The sequence below is a fragment of the Osmerus eperlanus genome, chromosome 27, assembly GCF_963692335.1.
Source record: "Osmerus eperlanus chromosome 27, fOsmEpe2.1, whole genome shotgun sequence".
In the NCBI taxonomy this organism is placed as follows: Eukaryota; Metazoa; Chordata; class Actinopteri; order Osmeriformes; family Osmeridae; genus Osmerus; species Osmerus eperlanus.
Window position 1 is genome coordinate 5,584,472 of NC_085044.1, and position 8,099 is coordinate 5,592,570.

An 8,099-nucleotide genomic window follows, 5' to 3' on the forward strand; every position below is an offset into this window, starting at 1 on the left:
TTTCTTCGTATTATTAAATTCTTAATTGCGGTAATTGACTTGAGTAATGACTATAGGCAATTGGTTCAATGGCCTAGATGACTCCTTGACCTTTTGTGTACCTTTCAATCTCGAACCTTATTGTCATCCGCTATTGTTATCTTTTTCCTTCCTATTTAGTTTCCTGTCAGGCGTCTAAGAAAAGTATTTTATTATTTGTATTTATTATCTTAGGTTTTGTGTTATTGTATCCTTTGTGGTGGTCTTCTAAATATGCACACCAGATATGAATATATACATAACAGGTTTCATTAAAAGCAGTATTTATTGTGGAAATTCTGTTATTCAGTTTGAGCAGTTCAATGCAGAGTACATTTTTCTGGAAGTAAAACTGTATCCAGTGCTGAAAAGAGTGCAGCTGTTGCCAAGGCGAGAGCAACACTTTCAGGGTAATGAATGAGAAATTTAGAAGACATTTGCATGCTTAAGAATAGCCCCCTGAATCATTTTCATATCCCAATATCCTCTTTTCTTCCCAAATCTCTATGGCGAGCATTGTGTTTTGGAGCCAGCTTTTGTTTACGTTTTCGTTTGATTTTTCCCCCCTTCTACTTCATTGTTGTTTCTGACTTCTCCCCCCATCCTAATGACCAGGGTGATCGGTTCCATCCTCCTCCCCCACTCCTCTCTTTCTCCCTCTCCGCGTTTGACAGCGTAGGGGCTCTGTCCCTCGCTTTTTGTCACTGAGTTATGACGTAAGCGCTGAGAAAAAGCCCAGCTCTGTGGTTCTGGGGTATAAAATGTTTGTTTTTTTGTGGCTGCTGGTGATGGGTCACTGCCCATTTCGGAGGGTCCCCAGTTTTCTGCAGATGCGCTCTATTGAGGAGGCGACACGCGGCAGGGCGCTGCTCAGGGGGGCTGCTGCTCCCCCTACTACCATAGAAACCAATACACTGGCTTTCAGCTGGCCCGGGCCAGGGGTCCACTGACACCAACCCTTGTCCTGACAGAACCCAAACGGAACTCGGAGCTCTGAATAATACCCATTTGTACCCAGTTTGTCAAACATAACAAGAGCTGCCAGCATTGCTATGACAGCCTGTCTGCAGAGATGACTTTTATAAATGAGGCCTACTCTTTGGACGACCACTACCATGATGGTCCACATGGACCACAGAGACCAAGCAAAATACCTCCAGAACCGCACAGCAAAATACTCTCATGGCAGAAAATAAAGACTTGATTCAAAACTAATCTTACCCAAAGTCCTGGTTCTGTCTGTCTGTGGTCAGCCAGGTTTTGTGTCAGTGTTTTCAATATTATGGATGATACAGTTGAAAACGACCCTACAAATGTGTATAATCTTTTGCCAGTATGAGGTATATACAATGTACTGTAAGATGAAGTGCGAAAATGCTTTGATTGGTTGTGATACAGTAAAAATATTAGCAATCGTTTTTTGTTGGGGGGGGGGTTTGAATGGAAAAATTGCACAAACTTGGTTTATTCCGTTATACAGCTATTACCCACTGTAGCTAGGTATACTGTACTTAAAATATCATAAAACACCTTGTTTGTGTATCGTTTGAGTTGTGGTGGTCATTTGAATGTCCTTTCTTTTGAGTTTTTTCCCCAAACCCTCCCTCCCCCCATGTGCATGAGTGTGTTAGCGTGTGCACATGGGTTTACTGCATGCACATGCTCGTGAGGGAGCACGTGACGTGGGTCTGGCCCATGAAGTGAGTAGCCCCCCTCGAGTGTACGCGCGGTCAAAGTTCACCGTCGACACCCTCACCCCCTGGCAGGTGCAGCCTCCGGGGTCCAGGGGAGGCGGCCCCCTCATCTCTCCCACCTCTTCACGCTGCTCAGCCAGAGAAAGAGAGGGGTGTGAAAGGGTGCACTCCAGAAAGCCATCACCTGCTCCCTCCGCCCTCCAGTTCCCCACTAAACCTCCCCAGCCCAGGCCATTGCTCCTCCCCGTCTATTCTGATTGCCTGAGATAAAGAGGGAGACAGATAGAAAGGACAAGTGAGAGATGTAGAGAGTGGGTCTTGGAAGCAAAGATGACACGGACTGAAGAGCTACGTTGGGGGGGGGCGAAAAAAACCAGTGGAGGTAATAGTCAGACAAAAATCCACTGCGGCAATGACACGGTTTTGGTGTTGGTGTGCAAGTTTCGTTCCCTGGTATGTGAATGAAGTTTGGCAGCAGAAATGTACATTTGTCATGCCCATAGAGTGAATTCGATAGGGATCTGCATGTGGACAGAAAGCCTATGAGTGGAGGTTGTGTATTGATGGATTCTCCTCCCAGCCTCTCCCAGACTACCCTTCCATTGTGAGTTGAGAGAGTGTATCCTCCGACTCAAGGCACTGGAATGCATCTCCTCCATGCCTGTGATGGATGGGGCCTTGTTCCTCACTCCTTTTGCCCCTCCCTCTGAATCCCTCTTTCTCTCCTTTGGGCTTTGACTCTTTCATGACATCCTTTTCTTCTACACCAATAAAAGTCACCGATTCTTCATAGTCTGTTGTGTTGATCTGAGAGGCTCTGTGACTTTTCATCTGGAGTGTGTCACACATCACTATTCAAACCCACACACTGCCTCCAAAGCAGATAAATGCATGTGAGCCGAGCGGCTTGGACAGCCAGAAAACTCGCAAACATAAACTAAATACTATACAAGAGAGAAAAAAAAATGGGCTCAAATGATTCACATGGTTTTAAATAGATGTCTGATGCTTCCGATATATATAGTTTTACAAACATCCTCCATCAAGCTTGACATTGTGAGGTTTAGTTGGTTGGATGAAGTGAGGCATGTGGCCTTGTTTAAAGGGATCATTGGTTGGTGCTCCATCAAACAGCATTTTCCACTGATCTGTGGAGAGGCTGTATCAAAAGTTGGACGATGGCTGTTTAAAAACTATTATTAGAGAGTGTTACACAATGAGCCACTAACAGGAGCAAGGTGGACATGACTAATGCAATGAACTCAACACCATCAGTCATCATGACCCACCTCTGTGGCATCGCTCATCTCACTCGGAAATTGTATTATATACACACTCGTGAAGCTCAGACACACACTTTCAGTCAGATACAGCTTCACACAATATTGTCAGATTCTGATTGCCAGTGTCTTAATTTTCATGCCAAGACACGCTCGCAAAGGTTCAATGGACCCTAGCCATATCAGCCTTTTTTGGCTGTGCTTCTAACACAAGCTGTCAGTGTGTCTATCAACACTGAGTGGTCATTATATTACAGGCCAAACTGCAAGTCATTTTCTGCCTCGCTGGTCAAATCCATGAAATGATCTCTGTTGGTCTGCAGTTGCTGGCTACCAGTATTCACACACATTTCTCTGGGAATTGACTGCGACTTGATTCTTTGAATTTTTTTTTATAAAAACCTTTCCATGTTTATTTATTGATCTCTGTTTCTTGATAGACCAAAATGAACGGTTTAAACATCATGATTTAAAATCCTATCCTGCCATCTTTAAAACAAGGACACTCGGAGAAGATGTGTGTAAATGCAGCATGACTACGGTGTGTGCGTGTGTTTGTTGTTTAAAGATGCCTTTAAACAAATAATTGAGAAGTGAATTCAATTTGTGTGTAGCCAACTGTGATTACTGGTCTATATTTATATATTATATAGGGAGTCAGGTGGCTGAGCGGTGAGGGAGTCGGGCTAGTAATCCGAAGGTTGCCAGTTCGATTCCCTGTCATGCAAAATGACGTTGTGTCCTTGGGCAAGGCACTTCACCCTACTTGCCTCGGGGGAATGTCCCTGTACTTACTGTAAGTCGCTCTGGATAAGAGCGTCTGCTAAATGCCATCCATCCATCCATCATCTTCCGCTTGTCCGGGGGTCGGGTCGCGGGGGCAGCAACCTAAGCAGGGAGCATCTGCTAAATGACTAAATGTAAATGTAAATGTATATCCAGTGGTAGTGTTAGTGTTTACATAGATACTGTGTATATTGAAAGTCTACACATGCATGTATTAGTCAGTCCTTGTGTAGCCACTTGAAGCAGAGAAAAATGGCAAAAACATTCAAACAAAAAAGGGAAAAAGGGCAGTAATGAATTTACAGGAAAATGAACATTAATGGCACTAGCATTACTCATGTTCCATATAACAAATTATTGGAAATTTGACAAGCACACCAAATTATCTCCTCGTGGCTGCTGGGAGTGTGTTGAAGTCTTCTCTGCCTGCCATGGCAAGACAATTTCAGCTCATTTTACTATTTATAACAATAGAACCACCCATTAAGACAAATTAATGTCATTATCAAGTCTCTATGAAAATGACAACTACCAGCGTTTCGAGCAGCTTTAGAGGCTATTGACGATAATGAAATCCGCTGTACAGGTACTGAAAAGAAACACTCCAAGTAATTATTTTCTAGTAGCTTGTTTGTCTGCCGTCCGTTCGTTTGCTTTCAGCTCAATTATCTGACTCTGTGAGCGCGTGGAGGTGCGTAGTGTTCCGCGGCCCACAGAGCGAGGGGCCTAATTGGGCAATTACCGTCCCGTTTCAGGGCTTTTAGCTCTGCCAGAGTGGATGGAGACCAGGCCATGCACAACCAGGAGGACCTTACACTTACTGAACTACACATATCTGCACTGCACACACAAAAACACACGTCCATACGCACACACACACTCACTCACTCGTGCACCATCTACACAGCAAGCTCGGCAAGGAGGGTCTTACTCAACCACATGGCATTTACACATGGAAAATCAGACCATGTCTGTGCAGAACTATATACACTTCTTAATATTAACAAATAAATGGTGTTTCAGTTTTACAGAAACAGGTTTTAATCCCATAAAGGGCAATTTAATCTGGGCAGACCTACCTAATATGTAAATCACTTCAGTGGCTGTGAGGGAATTTCGATATGGTTTGTGTATTTTGATGCTGCGTGTAATGGTATGTCTGTCTTTGTCCAAATATGAGTGTTTGATATTAAAAAGCAGTGAAAACACAGATGGCACAACACATTGTGCTTCCAACGCACCCCCATCCCTCCGCTTCCTCCCTCCTCTCATTAATTTTCACATTATCCCAGTGCGCTCTCCCCCTCACTCTAAGATTATGTCTCTTCTGTTCTGGATCATGTAGCCTGTGTTAATTAAACCCTCTTTCAGATCATTCCCTTGCTCAAGTGGCTTCAGTGCAGCACCCATTAGTCAGAAAGCTCTGTCATCTGCATTTCGAAATGTAGCTCAACATTTATTAAAGTGAAATTCAACCAGTAATTGCCCGCCTTGGTGTGCCCTGTGTCTGACTCTCACCTCTGAGGCCACCTGCCGAAAGACACCGCCAAACATTTCCCAGCATGCCGCAGGGTAATTAGACCTTTCAGACCCCGAACACTGAGAGCCCTGTAATTGCGTTAACAAAAAGATTAACAGCGACAGCACAAGGATCATTATGTAAAAATACCTGATAATAAGGCATTAGCCTTGATTTTATTTGGATTAGAAAACTGCTAGAGACATGCACATCAGAGGTGTGTCAGCTTTGTGTGCAGAGACAACATCAGTGAAGATCATTTTTTGAAATGACCTGGAGGGAGTCCAAAAGTTTTAGTAGAGGTGACTTTCATCCTTGGATAACATGCACAACAGAACATTGTCCAACTTCTTGGATCCATTGGATCCTAAAGTCCACACTTCTCTTGTTTAAAAGTAATTTCATGTGAATGTTTCAGTTGTTCTGTATTAACTGAATTAAAAGACCGTCTATTAAGCATTTACTTATCAGTAAGCTATTGAACCCACATCTCCTGCATGCCAATCTACACGTCTCATTAGACCAAGAGACATCCTTACCATAAGGGATGAGTGCCCCCTGTTGGCCTTCCAATACCTAGTGTATTAAAGTCATATTTAACGAATGCTTAATGAACAACATATATTTGGTGTTCACGTTTGTGAATATTGTACAGTTTGTAAAATTCATAAAATGTAGGCGAGTTTTGCTTTGGGGAGTGAATTTACAAAATATTCAATGTACAAAAATCACAAAATTAAACATTTGTAATTATGCACTCTGCAACAGTGAAACTGGAGGGAAATTGATTATTCAGGAAAATAAAGCATATTCTGAAACAGTTGTTGCAATTGTAAATAGTGTTTTACATTACACTTTTAAATTGTGTCCTGTTTATGTTTTATTCATGTCTATTGAATGTATCTCGACTCCTTATTTTAAGGGTACATTTTATTAAAGTTATTGATATTATATTTAAGAGATAGCAGCCCTTTGATGAATGACCCTGCAAGGCATTTCTTGTATGGTCAAACCTATAGAAGTCCTGTACTACCGATTGTTTGTAATGGCATGTACCTTCAGTATTTTACAACATACGTTTCATACGTTAATACCTTCATGCCTCAAATAAATGACAAAAATATAACTAACGAGTTGATACCTTGTATTGTTTTATAGGGCTATTGGTTAAATCAGCACATATTTGAAGGTGGTCTTATAGATTTTACAACATTTTGCCAACCACATACAATTTTAAATGATCTGAAAAGTATTAAGGTTAAAAATAACTGAGCAGCATTTGTACATGACAGCATCTTACAAAGATATCCCTATGTAGAACATAAAGTCGTGTTACAATTTTACATAAAATCGTAAACTTGCTTTTAAATTAAGAAATGGTGCGCATGAGCATGATGTCTTAATATGTCAAAAGGGTTCTAGCAAAAAGCAAAAGGTGGGTATTAAGGGGCGGGTGAGTTGGCATCTTGCATTCGTGTATTGTAGGTTATATGGTTCACTGGACGTGTCCTTGGGAAAAATCCGCCTCACATGCCTGTCCTGCATTGGTATTGAGGACTAAAGGAAAGATGTAAAAGACACATTGTTCCAAATTGTAACAGTCTCCTTTGAGAGGATACAGAAAGGTTCTCGCGTGGTAACTTACCTTTTTGTTGGTGTGTCTCAACTATGCAGGGTGCCAGCACGAGGATGCAGAGTTAGCGCGCTAATTAGGAAATGAGGAGACTCGAAGTCCGGGTCTTGAATGCTCTTTCGTGGAGCGCATCTTTCTTTCGAGTCAGTCAGGCGTGTACAATCATCCACCTGCTACTCCCTATACGACACACGTTTTTGTTCGCACTTTTTTTTAGAATTTTACTTAGAATTCTACCATGGGCAGTTTTGTACCCCATACATACGCAACTATATTTTGACATTTGTGTGAATGACCTCAATCATTATATATTTAGTTGTGTCTGCAACACAGCACCGCAAACTGCCTAAAGAATCCTTCCTATTATGCTTAACATCAGAAAGTGCTTTGGCAACTTCAAAAGAATCCAATGTAAATAAATTCACGCCACAGCTGCCACAAATAGGCTAGGGCATATGACTCACGCTCATTAAATTAAAATAATAGTTTGCAAATAGCCATGGCTCGAGCAATAGAACAAAGTCAAGAATAAAAATAAACTTGTTTAACTGGAGTCTACTCCTTAATCTAAAACCTTTCGTGACCGTAGGCCTAACACACATATAGGCCTATACATCCTAACACATTAGGTGGCATAGACAATTTTCTCTATGTTCGAAGTTTCTTTTGAACTGTGACAGTTTTTGTCACAGGCGAAACCGTTGGCTATCTTCATCTCGGTCCAGCAGTGAACAACCTTTCTCGTTCTCCATTGGTTTAGTTAGTCAATAGCCTAACGGGCAAGAATATAGCAACCCTCTCCCCTGCAACCCCTGACCTCGGCTGCTTTATTCATTTTTAGCTGAGCAGCGGGACATTGTGGATGTCTGAGTAAAGGGGGTGCACCTGTGGCTAGGCAGGTGACAGTTTGCTTTTGGAGAGAGGGGTTGCCAAAACGAGCTGCACCACTCCCTGACACTGGGGTTAAAGCCATTGAAGAATGCGCAGATTAGACTCTCTTTGTACCAGCCAGCGTTAAACAAATTAATCTATTGCTGCTCATCTGACTGTAAAATCTCTCGAATTACTGTTTCTATGGACCAAGGCCTAGACCGGGGGAGAAATATAGGCTACCGCAAAACAATCAGTCACTCCTTGTTCGAAGTCTATAATGCTGATCGTCAAATATG